The sequence below is a fragment of the Lissotriton vulgaris genome, chromosome 12 (assembly GCF_964263255.1).
Source record: "Lissotriton vulgaris chromosome 12, aLisVul1.2, whole genome shotgun sequence".
NCBI classification, from domain to species: domain Eukaryota; kingdom Metazoa; phylum Chordata; class Amphibia; order Caudata; family Salamandridae; genus Lissotriton; species Lissotriton vulgaris.
In genome coordinates this window covers 521,496,047-521,511,218 of record NC_141700.1, presented here as the reverse complement: position 1 = coordinate 521,511,218, position 15,172 = coordinate 521,496,047, and the positions used below count along the sequence as shown (strand labels likewise).

Below are 15,172 nucleotides of genomic sequence, written 5' to 3'. Positions count from 1 at the left end.
GTAAATTCATCTGGAACCTAGGTGACAAACCAATAACCCAGCTGGAAACTTACAAATACCTAGGGTTTCAACTGGATCAAAACCTCAACTTCAAACATCAGCTGAATCAAGTGAGAACAAAAGCAAAACAACTTCTTTACGCCTTCAAAATTTTACACAGGAAATTAAAAGGCTGCTCAACAGGGCATCTGCTGAAGGTAATCGCAGCAAAATTCATACCAACTATATCATACGGGTCGGAAATAATGCATACAAAAGACTCAGCCGCCCTTAACCAAGCCCAATCAAGCTTCTTCAAAAGGTTGTTCACAATTCCTCAGCACATTTCTCAAGCCCAGATTTGACTGGAATACGGGCTAAAAAAACAGAAACAGGAAAGCCAGGAAATCCTGTTCAGTTTATCCCCACTCTAAACACATGGAAATGGTAATTTCCAAGCGAAGGTGCAATACAGTGAGACGATTTTACATTATAGTGCACTGCTGTGACTATCATATGTCGCCTTTATAAGGCTCCGGGGGACAATGTCGGGGCAGGCGGGTGTCGAGGCAGGCGGGGGATGGGGCGGGCGAGGGCCCGAAATGCTGGACAATGTCGGAGCAGGCGGGGGTCGGGGAAGCCTGATTGCTCCCGGACAAGGTCGGGACGGGCTGCTAATATATATATATATATATATATATATATATATATATATATATATATATATATATATATACACTTCAGTATATCTGTAATTTCTTGCTACAAATCTGACTCCACCTTGTCAGAAACAGCAAAAAGTGTCAATTCTGAGCTTGTGGCACATGTGGTAAGAAGAGGCTTTATTCTAATGACTGCATATATTGCCTTTATCCAGCTAATAAGGCCAAGGATTGTAAGGTATGTCCTTCCTTCTCTTCTAAAACACAGAAGGACCGTGAAGGGAGGCCGTTGTTATGGTTCCAAAAACTTAAAAGAAGAAAGGAGCCTGTGTCAGAACGATAACAGTGAGGATTCTTCATCTTCCTCAAAAAGCCACAAAAAGAGAGATTCTTCCCATTATTGTTCCTCTCTAGAGCTGCCTAAAAAATTCTCTAAAAAGAGTCCTCATAGATCTCACAGAGGATGCAGTCCATCCAAGCCTCCAAATGACGATGAGGGCTCTTAAAGACAAAAACAGAAATAAATCTACCTTTCTCCACAATAACACCTGAAAAAACAAGATCTGAGCCTTCTGCACCTCCACTTCAGGTTCGTCATGCTTTCCAAAAGCCTTCATATGCTCCGTCGAACAGATTGTCAGCGACTTTCTTACCTTAGACGACGAAGACATCTGCTACTTCGACGACAGCCACTACCATTACTGTCTCCATTCCATCAATGTCTACATCAGGTTCGATGATGATCTCATCGCCAACGAGTCATGTCCCTAGATTGTCAACACTGCAAATAATTTCCAGCTTCATGGATTACCTCTTTGAGCAACTCTCCCATCGACGGAAATGGCTCCTCCAAAGATAGTGAAATTAGACTCATTGGCATCGTCTCTCAAACTGTCTAGACATCAAGACAAGACGTCAAGACATCCTCGTCGACAAGGGACAAATCTTTGAACAGACAGGAAAAACCAAAACACATTACACCTGCACACATTTCGCCAAGTAAAGTGTCACCATTACTGCCTGCCCACTTGTAAGATGAAGATGACACTGATGACGACTGCCCCTTTGGTGCTGCATACAGCTGAACAAAGCTGCATGCTAAATGTCAATGAAAGGACTATGACGAAGGTGATTTATTATGATCAGGGGTCTTATGCTCCTCCAGAACAATACCCCTATCAGTATCAGGAGGAGATGGTGTGTGTTCCTTCATCATTTGAGTCTGACCAACGGATGTGCTAACTGATTACCAGAGGCATTTCTCTTCAGCGTCTCCTTCCTCTAAATACCCCTCTCCAACGGCAAAGTCTCCTCCAGTACCAATGCCATCATCTCCAACTCAACCTCCTGTGGATTTTCCCCCCCAGGACATGGGGGAGGGGAGGTTTCATAATCTTCTCAAAAGAGCTGCATGAAGATTTGAGCTCACTATGCTTATGAAGCAGACAGACTGCTTTCTCTACGATTTTGAGGTCCTTTTCCAGAGACCGTTGGGGCGATGTTGATTACATCTGAGAAGAGGGCATTAATGTTATGTAAACCCCAGCCATTGTTGCTGTGGTGCTACCACTCCTAGATAAGAAATACAAGGACCCAGAAGATTCTCTGCATGTCTAACTTGACACCCTAAACCAGGTTCCGTGTTTACACAGGGGGCCCAGCTTTGGTCTAAGAAACCCTCAGCACCAATCTCTGCGCCTACTGACAAAGATGGTAGATGCCTGAATAACATTGGGAAGCGTTCTTCTCCCATGTCAGCACTTAAAGTAAGGGCTGCCAACTCTTCGGTGTTCGTGGACTATACGATTGCCAAATGTGGTCCGATATTGTTTCATAATTGGATAAGCTACTGGAGCAAGTTAAACATGAGGTTAAGAAAGGGTGAGCGCTCATTCTCAGAAATTGATTGCTTCATGGACATGGTTATTACTGCTTTCCAACAAATGGTGTGAGCAGGTGTGTGGAGGAGACCAGGCTGGCTTAAACACACCTCTTTTAGACTGGAAATTCAGAATAAAATCTTAGATCTTCCTTACAATGTTGAAGCCCTTTTTTGCAAACACAGCGATGATGCCCTCTAGGCCATAAAAACAATACTGACACAGCTAAGTCATTTGGGAACTTACAATACAGAAATATGCCCTTTTGAGGCGCTCAAGGCTTCCTAAAGAAGAGACTACTAACAGTATTGCTATCCCTTATATTCATCTGCCTCTTAGCAGTTTTGTCCCCAGTATCAGCATAGGCAACTGCTACATCAGCCTATAACAGATCCTCTGTGAAGGAGAAAACTGGGATGCCAAGGAAAGGATACTGGCTGCTGTCAATGACCAGGTATAAGCACTGGCTACTCCAGTGTTTTCTCCATCCTGTCTTGAAGGGAGGACATCCAATCGCCATCCGTGATGGTGAGAAATTACAACCGACCAATGGGTCTTAGACATTGTTCAGTTCGGCCATACATTAGAATTTATCCAAACACCACCCCAAACTCCTCCATTCAAAAACATCTGTCACCCCTCAAGATGGATGTCAAAACCATGCTCAAACAAGGAGATATAGAGAGAGTTCCTGCATCACAGAAAGAAAGAGATTTTCATTCCCGTTTCTTCCTGGTCCATAAAAGGTCAAAGCCGTAGCGACCGATTCTAGATCTGAGCAATATGTACAGCTACCTCAAAAAACAGTCATTCCGCATGGTAACAGTGCAGAACATACTGCAGCTCCCAAATCAGTGACTTTATATTTCAACTTTCGATCTCCAAGATGAATATTTTCATGTAACCATCCACCCAAAACACAGGAAATTTCTAAGAGTCACAGTACCCGGCAGCTATTACCAGTTCAAAATGCTTCCCTTTGGCCTGACATCGGCCCCTGCATATTCACAAAGTCATGCCTACCATGGTCAGTGCTCTATCCTGGTGGACGCAGCAAACCCACCTGTCAGTTGGCCTGTCTTTCCTACATCTAGCATATCCTTTAGTCATCACCACCAGCGCGCCCCTAGTGGGTTGGGGAGCTTATCTACAAGGTCTAAAGGTCAGCGGTAAGTGCCAAACGTCCCATCTACGTTTCCACATCAGTCTGCAAGAACTCAAGGCAGTACATCTAGCCTTGCAAGCTTTCCTTCCCAGAATCCGGATTTCTGCAGTGCTTATCCATCCGGACAATACAACCTCAATGCACTGCATCATCAAGCAGGATGCCATAATATCTCACTTGGTGTCTCAGGAAGCACAAAGCATCTGGGAGTGGTCCATCTGCCCAGTGGTGTCTGGCTTGTACTGAGGGTGGTGCGGTGGGAGGAAAAAAAAATAACTTACCTTTGCAGAGCAACGTCCTCCTCTCTCGAGTTTCTTAGAGGAATCTCCTGATACAGGAAACTGCACTACCCAATCCTGAAGCTGCTCTCATAGCATGAAAGCAGTGCTAAGATTGGCTAGAGCAGGCTCTCCCTGCGCTCCTAAGAGCACAGGAGGCTTGCACTTTCTTAAACTCAGTTGTCTAAGACAGGTAGGTTGGAGAACTTTAAATTGCGCATGTCTGGCTTGCCGGCTCAAAATGTCTGTCTGGCTGGCTGACCCAAAGAGACACGTGCATTTTAAAGCACACAGCTCCCTGCTGCAGCCACTCTGCAGTGCCGGCCCGCCCGACACTTAGATCGGGATGGGTTGTTGAAAAACAAATTGGTAATAAATAAACTTTATTACCATTTTATTTTTCAGCTCTGTGGCTTGTGGGACGATACTGCTCCGCTCAAATGGAGGAGCCGCCCCGCATCTGCCACAAAGTACATCTCTCAGCGGAACTTGTCCCCGGAAAGCAAAATACCACAGTGGACATTATCGGCAGACTGAGGACCTCTTGTAATGAAGAGGAAATCGATCAGAGGACCCTCAACAGTGTCTTCCTACTGTGGGGCAAACCAAATCTGGATCTCTTCACAACCCCCCAGAACCGGAAATGCCTGCTCTTTGCAAACACAACAAGATGATGGACGAACTGCTGAAACTTTTCAACCACTTACCCCCAGTCATAGATCTGGTTTTAATCCATTGTTCTTTTGCTCACTATACAATCCCAGTTTGGACTAACCCTGGGCGGAGCTTGTGGAGTTGTACTCCACGGAATTTCACAGAGTTACTGGAAAACTCAGTGAAATTCTGCAGAGTTCTGTGCCCCTGGCGGAGTACTTTCTTGCACCATCATTGACCTTGAGCACTGCAGTTCTTGCTGACTAAGGTGGCTAAGGACCCCACCTTAATTGAATTTCCTCCGAGCGGAGCAGCGGAGGCTCAGGCTTCCTTCTTTTAACTTCTAAGTGCAGCCATCCTAGCAGCAGTAGCACGAATGAAGGCAGTGGCGGCTAGGAGGCTAGCGGCCAGCCACCATATGGGAGGTAAGTCTTCTAGACTGATTCCTCCCTGGCACCGGTAAACTCCGCTCCGAGTGCAGAGTTTTTGAAAACTTTGCACTCCAAATGGCGTGCGGAGTTCTAAAACTCCACAAACTCCAATGGAGGAGCTGAGTTAATGCCACATTTCGTTTGGACCCAGCCATATGCAAAATAGTCTTGACCCTGTTCCTCACGGGAACAATCCAGCCCTAACTGCCAGGCCAGGTCCTCTCAGGACCGGAAACAAGCATCCTGGGACCGGTTTTCGAGTATTAACCCTCATCAGCCAGGCTAGCTTGCATCCAGTGGCTGAGCACTGGACAATTAGGGCTGGACTGTTCCCATGGGGAACAGGGTCAAGACTGATTTACATATGGCTGGGTCTAAACTAGAATGGCATGGCGTACAAAAAAATGATGGATTTAACCCAGATCTGTGACTGGGGGTGAATGTTGGATTAATTCAGCATTCTGTTCATCATCTGTTCTTTTTGCATTTATCACCCTAAGCGGAAGGGTAAACCCAGACGTGGGCCCCGTGCTCGCTACGCCACAAGATTCAAGCTAGCCTGGCTGATAAGGGGTGTTAACCCGAAACCGGCCCCAGGATGCTTGTTTCTAGTCCCGGGAAGACCTGGCCCAGTTACTCCCCTCGGAGAAGAGCCATATCCAATTGAGGCTGATACCAACTCTTCTAATAATGAACCAGGGCCAAGTACTGCATCAAGATCCCAAGTAACTTCACATGTCAGCCTGGCTCCTGGGTTCAACAAACTTGTACACCTAAACATTCCACCAGATGGCAGGGACAAATTAGCCAGCGCTAGTACAGACAGTAAAACCTATCGCTTCAAGTGGAAAAGATTTTGCAGATGGTGCCAAACTGCTAAAGTTCATCCACTTTCCTCTTCTCCAGAAGGAATCCTTCCATATCTTCTGCTCTCGGCGAAATTGGGACTAGCTCATGCATTCTTTAAAGATTTTAGCCGCCATCCCCCGCTTTAGGCGATCATCCATAACACCTTCACTTTGGTTTTCCATTCTAGTGAAGAAATTCCTTATGGGATTATTGGATCTACCCACAGGTAAGATCTCCTCCTCCACTCTGGCAACTCAACGTGATACTTTCATAACTCATGAAAGATCCCTTTGACCCAATTCACAGGTTGGATATCAAGTTCCTATAATGGAAGGTAGCTCCCCTACTGGCCTAAACTTCTGCAAGAAAAGTCAGTGAGATACAGGCTCTCACTGTACAGGAGCCTTTCCTCCAACTTACGGAGAATAGGGTGATTCTTTGTACAAACCCCAAGTGTATTCCTACAGTCCCTTCAGACTTCCACCTCAATGGACCTGTAATTCTTAAAACGTTTTTTCCAGCTCATAAAACGCTAGCTGAAAGGGCACTTCACTCTTTAGACATAAATAGATATTTAAAGTTCTACTTGGACAAAAGAAAGAGCTTTTGCAAATCCGGTCAACTATGTGTAGTGTACAGTGTTCCAAGGAAATTGTATCCTATTTTGAAGCGGAGCGTTGCTAGATGGATTTCTAGCGCCATTCACTTCTGTCAACAGAAAGTAGGCAAACCATTAGGCATATTTGTTCGTGCCCATTCTACAAGGACTAGGTCTACTTCAACTGTGTTGTTTGCCATTGTGTCACTTCACAAGATTTCTTCGGATGAGGAAAGTGAAAGAGCCTCTACATCCCATAAGAGGGCCAGATATAAGGACAGTTCCTCAGGTGAAGGTAGGAAACATCATAAGCCTTCCCAGGATTCTAAGGTTTCTGACAAAGAGAAGGGAACTAAACACTCCTCTGAGCCAGCATTATCTGTGTCTTCTACACCTTCCAGGAAGAAAGGAGATCATTCGAGAGCCTCCCCTTCTGATCCTGTGGAGAGGACATCTCTAAAAAAATCATTGTTGACGGCGCTCCCTCACTCGTCAACGACATTCAGTATTACATTGACGCTGTCGATGACCGCAACATTGAGTTTGAAGGCAGTCCAAGCTCCTATACCGTCTATTAGAATCTCTGTGTCGACAACGATGTCTCCATCGTCGTCGAAGACCGTCGATGCTACCTCGTCGACTATGTTATCGTCAGCGAAGATCCCGACGACGCCCGACTCTTTGACAAGTGTCCCGTTGGCGAGTGCTCTACTCTTGACAATGACACCGTCGATGATAGTACTGTCAATGACACCGTCTACAATGGAATTTTAAGTTCCTGTTGTGTCTGCACTGTCGATGAGGATTACTCAAGTTATCAGAGTAACCGAGACTTTCCTTTGGCCAGGTATGCTAGATTTTAGTAAGGTTTTGCCCTTACTCCCGTCGCATCTGCTGGAGGGCTACCTTGAAGATGACAAAGATGATGATGATCGTCTTTATGGACTGAGCTTCACGTAAAATGTTGGAGATGAGGAGCATGAGGACTACTATGACGAGTTGCAATACTACCAGCAGGGGTATATGGCTACGCGTCACTGTTACCATTCCTATGATTTTCAGCCAGAGCTGTGCCCCAGGGATATGGCCCATCTGCCACCATCACTGGTACAGGATCTAAAGGCTATGTTGGCAGACTATAGGCAGTGGTTTCCACCGCAACAGGTTCATCCAAACAGGCCGGTACCTCAAATTGATCCTCCAGGTGCACCAGCCACTTAACCGCCAAGCACTCCTGTGAATATTCGTGACCCAGGACCAACCGACCCTGGAGCACCGGACGCACCTCTTTTGACGAAGATAGAGAGGAAGGTGAGTTACCGGCTCCTGATCTTTGGGACGATTATATTATTCCAACTCCCTCCCCTCCTCTACATCTCCCATCAGATTCTCTTCCAGAGGATATTGGAGGGTTTCATAATCTAATGCAGAGGGCAGCCAACAGGTTTAGTCTGCTATTATGGTCAAGCAGACCGAATGCATTTTATATGACTTCAAGGAAGACACAAGGAATTTGGTACACTCCGTACCAATTATAAACTACATATGGCAGGCAGGCAGGCATCAAAATAATGAAGACACCAGCATGTATACCGCCGGTCCTACCCCGTATTCAGAAGAACTATAGGTCGCCAGAGGACTCTCCATCTTGCCTCATTCAGCACCCCAAGCTGGAGTCGGTCATTCCTCAGATGGCACAAAGGCGTTCCAAAAACCCTGCTACCCCAATTACCACTCCTCCTGATCAAGATCGGTGTAGGATGGACATTTTAGGGAAACATTTATCTTCTATGGCACCAGTGACAATTTAAGCAGCAAATGCATTAGTCATTATCTGCCGCTACAACAGCCAAATGTGGTCAGACATGGCAGGTTTAATAGACCGTATACCTGAGGACAAGAGGCACGATAGATAACAGTGGAAGGGGAACTTTCAGCTTCAGAAACTATTGACTGTGCCCTTGATGTAGGCAATACTGGTTTTAGACTGCATGAGCTGCTGTGCTCAGATGGCAAGGATGGCGGAAAGCGACTACCTTTAGGCCTGAGGTGCAGATGAAGGTTTTGGATATAGCTTTCAATGGTGAGTCACTGTTCGGAAAGAACATCGATGAAGCACTGTTGGCAATTAAGAACAACACTGACACCGCAAAGTCCTTGGGCACATTACAGTACAGAAAGGTTCCCTTCAGAGGTGCTAGTGAAGAACAGGGCCTTAGGGCCTGGCGGCGCAGGGCACGCCTGAAATCGCATAATCAATTTCACTATCCTTAAACTGCTGGGCAGTCTGTATAATAGTCATGCCCTTTTCCTTCCTATCTCTTTTTGCCTGTTTAATTTCTTTCTGTTTGGCTTCCTTGCGCCAAAGGCGAAAAGAGTCAAACATAGCCGGCCGGGATTTACTTTTAAACAAAGTAGTTTCTAAATTATCTCAAATATCAGGCTCAAAACTACCATTTTGTGGCCATTGCAAAACACCATCTTCCTTCGTATAGCGGACCCACACTTCATTAAAGGTGATGGGGCCCACACCATGTTTGGAATAAAGCTCAAAAGTGGGAGTTCCAGCCGGAGGAATTGGACAAGAGTCCTCCAGTCGGGAGTCCCTATCACAACAAAAAGAACACCATCTTCGAAACTTACTGAAACCAGGCCTCGTTATTTCCCTGGCTTATTTACAAACAACAAGGGGCTAATCAAGCAATACAGCACAAACTTACTCACCCCTTGGCTTCGGCTCTTGTAATAGCCGAATCAAAAACAAAGAAGTGGGAGCTACCCACTAGTACTTAACCAAATGTCTTCTCACGCCAACAGAGGTCCGTCTAACGTCTCGCAATACCAGTCATCACCAAAAGGGACCAAGGCAGGGCGGCAGTCAGGGCAGCAGACACCAGCAGCCGTTGGAAAGGAGAAGCCACGCTTCAAAAGACCATCGGTCCACTTTCGACATACAGGGGTCGATGGCGTGGTGCCCCTCCTCCGTAATTTTCCTGCGGGGCTCCTCACGATCCTCGGGCTCAACCGCTACCTCAGAAGCCGCCCCACGTTGGGCGCCAGTTGAAGAACCGGGCCTTAGGGCCTGGCGGCGCAGAGCGCGCCTGAATTCTCCGAGTTCACCTGCCTTGTTACACAGAGACACAGAATTTTCTGTTGGCGTAGAAAACCAAGTTTATTGGCTGCAACTAAGCACAGTTGTCCCAGAAGTACACCAAGTATGTTCTCAGGAGACTGCCACTTTACTCCGTGGCTCACAATCTTTTATAACAAAAATACACCTATATAAACACACTCCCAATGCGCAAAGTTTCAACCAATAGGAAGAGTTTGAAAACAAGGTATTGCGTAAACAGAACGAACTTCTGCATCTTGTATGTTGTCCAACCCGACAAGTTAATCGATAATAGTACCCATAGTTCAATTTTGAAATGGCAGGACGTGTTTGTGTGCCTCAAAGGAAAGGTTGTGAAATAGGATAATACAAGGAGAGAATAGCAAAGGCCAATAGATAAGATAAGGCGAGGGAAGAATACTAAAGGCTAACAGATAGTTGAAACAAGGATTAGTCAGTCTAGACAAGGATTAGTTAGGCCGGCTAGTTCCTGGAATTGGCTTCACAACAAGGACAGAGGGGGTTATTCGACACGTTGGAGTACAAAGGGCAGAAACACTTTGTTTGCCGAGCTGCCTGTGTGAGGGCAGCACCAAATGGCGGCGGAATACAAGATGGAGTCGAAATCTAATTACCTCACTAGGGGTTGAGGATTTAACCCTTACAAAGGAGGTTACCAGAGGGCTCAACAGTATCCGCCATACCAGTCACAATACCGACAATCCTCTATCTTACTGTCAGTCATCTTCTGCTGGTTTCTCTAGCCAGGGAGGCCGCAAATGAATACCTCAACAAGGTTGTGACTCAAGCAGGAAGCAATGATCACACCAGGGTACCAGCTTCCCTCCACTCCCAACCTGTGGGTGTGAAGATTTCCAGCTATGTCCACCAGTGGCGTGAAATAACAAAGGATCGCTGGGTGCTGGACCTTGCCGCCAATGGTCACACTCTAGAGTTCACTCAGCGCCCGCCGACTACTCCACCCAAGGATGCCCCCCCCACGTCTTCACTTATTAGGCAAGGAGGCTTTGGTCATACTCGCCAAAGTAGCGATATAGGACGTCCTGATGTCAAAAGAAGAAAAAGGGTTTTATTCTTGTTTTTTTCCTAATAAAAAATAAATTAGGAGAATGGAGACCTAGACTGGACCTGAGGAATCTTAACAAGTTCCCCAGGAAGCAGACGTTCAGGATGATAACGCTTTCCGATATCCTAGGCCGCTTAAACAAAGGGAATTTCAAGACCTTAATCGACATGGAAGACACATATTTTCATATCCCAATCCATCAGAAACATCAGAAATCCTTAAAATTCACGGTGGCTGGTAACCACTACCAATACAAAGTACTTCCATTTGGTCCCAAATCGGCGCCAGGGATCTTCACCAAGTGCTTGTTGCCCATAACTCCAGCCCTGCGATCTCGAGGGTTCCAAGTATTCCTGTATCTTGACGACTGACTGCTTTGGCACCAACTGCACTGAAGGCCAGTGAAGCTACTAGCACCTGTCTTCACATGTTCTGGACTTTGGGACTCACTGTAAACAAAGAGAAATCTTTGTTCCATCCAAGCCAAGTCATATCCTCCCTAGGAGCATCCATAGATACCATCCAATACAAAGCCTTCCGATCTCACGAAAGACAGATACGTTTGCAAAGACTTGCGAAAAGCATATCAAGAAAAAGGTCAGTTTCTGTGAGAATGTACAAGACACTCCTGTGGATGTGCTGTTTAGCAATAGATCTGGTGCCACTAGCCAGACTGAGAATGCGGCCTCTTCAAGAGGAGCTACAAAAACAATGGCAACAGGCTTCTGGATCCTTCGAGGATGTAATTCAAATTACAACACAAGTTGTAGAGGCACTGTGATGGTGATTTCATGCACCAAATCTTCTTAAAGGCCTTACTTTCCTCCAGATGATCCCAGACTTCAGACTGACAACAGGCGCTGCCATGGACGGCTAGGGCGGTCACCTGAAAGAGTTACAGATATAGGGCAAGTGGTCCTCTGCGCAGAAACATCAGCGCATCAACAGGCTATAGCTCAAAGACACTTTCCTATCTCTTCAGGCTTCCTTTCCGAGGATAGCGAGCTCCTTGTGCTGGTTCGTACGGACAATATTCCAGCATATAGTATGTCAACAAACAAGGGAGAACCAAATCCATTCCGCTATCTCAGGAAGCACAGGAGTTATAGGATTGGACGATGCAACATGGGATATCACTAAAGTCCGAGCATGTCAGAGGTCGGCAGAATACTGTGGCAGACACATTAAGCAGAACGCAGGCCAGTTGTCATGAGTGGGAGCTGGAGCAGTCCCAACTCGACATGGTGTTTCAGAGGTGGGGAAAAACAGCATTAGACCTCTTCGCAACGACGTAGAACGCCAAATGACAGTATTATTCAAACAGATTCCCTCTACCGGGGTCGAGGGGGAATGCCCCTTTAATGAGATGATCCAGGATATATGCTTACACTTTTCTGTCATCCAGTTAATTCCAAGGGTACTGACCAAGAGAAAGATGAAAGGCTGTTATCTAATCCTGATAGCGCTACGATGGCCCAGGCAGTACTGTTCCCGAAGCTACTCTTTCTGTCAGAGGTGAGGCCCATATGCCTGCATCCATCCCCATCTTTGTTGACGAGAGAAAAGAGCATAGTGAATCATCAGACCAGCAATCTCTTTATTTGCACGCATGGCTCCTGAGTTCCTAGAATTCAGGGTCTTGGATATCTCGCAGGAATGCACCAAAGTTATTGCCAAATCCAGAGCGGATAGCACTTAAAAGACTTACCGCCTAAAGTGGAGGCGATTCTGTATCTGGTGCCAACGAAACTACCTTCACCCGCTTCAAGCGCCTCCTGAACAGATTTTACCATATCTCCTCTCTTTGGCAAAGTCGGGTCTCACTTTCTCTTCAGTGAAGGTTCACCTGGCTGCGATTTCCCATTACAGGAAGTCTCCTCAAGTTATTTCTCTCTGTGCCTCTAGTCTTATAAAACAATTCATTAGGAGTCTCTTCTGCACATTTCTCCCAGTGCGTGCACCTCCTCCTGAATGAAAGCTTAACTTAGTTCTTACACAGTTAATGAGACAGCCGTTTGAACCGATTCACAAAGCAGAGCTCAAGTTTCTCACCTGGAAGGGGGGCCTCCTACTAGCTCTCACTTCTGCAAGGAGGGTTAGCGAGATACAAGCTTTTACAATCAAGGAACCTTTTCTGCATTTCATGGATAACTATGTAGCTCTGCGGACTAACCCAACTTTTATCCCAAAAGTACTGACACAGTTGCACCTCAACGAACCAGTGATAGTTCAATCCTTTTACCAAACCCATCTAGTCCAGCAGAGCGGGTTTTGCACACGTTGGATGTTAAGACGTGTTTGAAATTCTACCTGCCCGTGCTGCGACTTGGAAAAGTGTCCACACTTTTACGCAGCATTACTGTCTCCAATTTAAGCAACGTGAGGATGCAGCTGTGGGACAAGCGGTACTGCGTCATCTCTTCAATTAGGGTCAGCCTCTTTGATAATAGAGGAATTCTATATCTTACTTAAAATGTATACCTTTACTTTCTTTCAGTTGTCAATGTAGATTTTTTTGTATAACTCTGGTTGTTAAACAGTGTTTTAATTGCCCTTGTATTTTATTCTACTAAAACACTTAATTGCACACATCTTAAGTTGACTATTGTAGTATGTTAAGGCTGTATATATTTTGTTATAGACATCTTTTTGACAGCTGTCCAGAATTTGAAAGAGTATATGCAGGGTTACAAATGTCACAGTTATGTTTCAGTCACTTTGGGGGGGGTTATGATTTACATTTCCCCCTCCTTCCTCTAACAACAATAGAATTTTAGGTACAACTTGCTATTCTGATTCAGGCATGTGAATATTAGAAAGATACCCAAATGCTGGATAAGAAAATAAGTTACTTGCCTGTAACTGCGGTTATCCAAGGTGTTTAAAAAAAACTAAAACATTTATAAACCTTTTTATAGGATTTTATCATGTTACAAGTCATACAGTAATCAATCTTGACCGCTGCAGTATTACCAATTAACATTAACATCCCTATGACCCATGGCAGTGTAGTAATTAATCACATAGGTAATTAGTTGGTGAAGGGAGGGCATCCCTCCTATCATCTCTGCCGAAGGTGCCCGCAGCATCGAGGAAACGGTCGGTGGTAGGATTACCGCAGTTCTCCGACCCGCATGATTGTCTCTAGTCCATAGCCCCCTGTACAGGGTGTTGTAAATAGATAATACAATTTCCAACTAAACTTGGGGGAGTGTAACTCGGGAAATGTGGGGTCAGGGGGAGGTGGGGGAGAGGGCTTGGGGTTGCAGAAGGCGGGGGTCAGTGTAGAGGAGCCCTATGTCGTTCCATTAGCGTCAAGCACTTTACCCACTCTTGTCTGATGGCGTGATTCCTGTATGGTAACCTGGGAAGGGGGGGGGGGGGGGGAGCTGTCATCACATGGAAGGGGGGGGGGGGGAAAAGACGCGCGGGTGAGTTAGGATGCACTAGATGCTGGCGCCTCCTGAGGGTCTTGCGTGTGTTCTGCGCCGTTCGTGTGTGTTTGCTTAAAGTCCTGTAGGAGTGTCGCCCATTCTAACGATATAGGACGTCGACGTATGCCACGGGCCTCCTCCTGCCAGATAAGATCTTCTTCAGCCCACTTCTTTACCGCCCCCCACCATGCAGCTATTGGGTGCCCCTCTGCCGCGCGCCATTGCATTGCCACACTGCGCTTGGCCAACAGCACGGCCAGCAAGGCAAAATTGGTCTCTACTTTCTTCCGTTTATTGCTTTTAAAAATGCCTAGGGCACATGCCTCCCATGTATGGAAGTCTGTGAGACCTGTGACTGTTTGCAAGGTGGTGTGAACCGTCTTCCAAAGGGTTTGTATCACGGGCATGTCCAAAACATATGAGCAAATGTGACGTCTGGGGTGTGACATCGCGGGCAGTCAAAGTGGGATGCCGGGTAACATTGTTTAAGCCGCTCCGGGGTAAGATAGGCACGGTGTAGTATGTTGAATTGGATATTTTTGAATCTCTGGTTGCAGAACACTTTTTGGTGATGTTCTAGGGCTGTCAGCCACTCGCGATCATGGAGGTTGCAACCGAAGTCCTCCTCCCAGTGGATCTGTGATAGGGTCAACGGTACCTGTGTGTGTTCCATAATGGATTTATAGATCCATGTGATATGGTGTCTGCCAGCTCCCATATGTAAAAGTGTGTGCAGCACCGGGTGAGTCTTGGGTTCCCTGCTTCCGAGGTCCCAGGTCCGTTCACAGTCTGCCACTAGCTGCCTGCGTAACAGGAATTGGCCGGTTGGAAGCCCGGTTTCTTCGACTAGGTCTGTGAACGGGATCAGTTGTCCGTCGGAAAACAGGGCCTCTGTTTCAGTGAGCTGGTGTTCGGTCCAAATCCTGAGCTCTCCCGTGGTGCAAAACCTGCGTCCTTTTGGGAGTCCTGCCAGCGGCAGCAATGGGGAATACAACGGTGCCCCATTGGACAAGCAGTGAACTCGCTTGGTACAGGCTCTGTCC

The 15,172-nt window shown here is 46.4% G+C and overlaps 1 protein-coding gene across 1 annotated transcript in view; it reads left to right on the top strand.

Annotated features, from left to right (window-relative positions):
* HYDIN (HYDIN axonemal central pair apparatus protein) overlaps positions 1-15,172 on the top strand; it is a 2,950,008-nt gene that overhangs the window by 162,022 nt on the left and 2,772,814 nt on the right. The window lies entirely within an intron of this gene.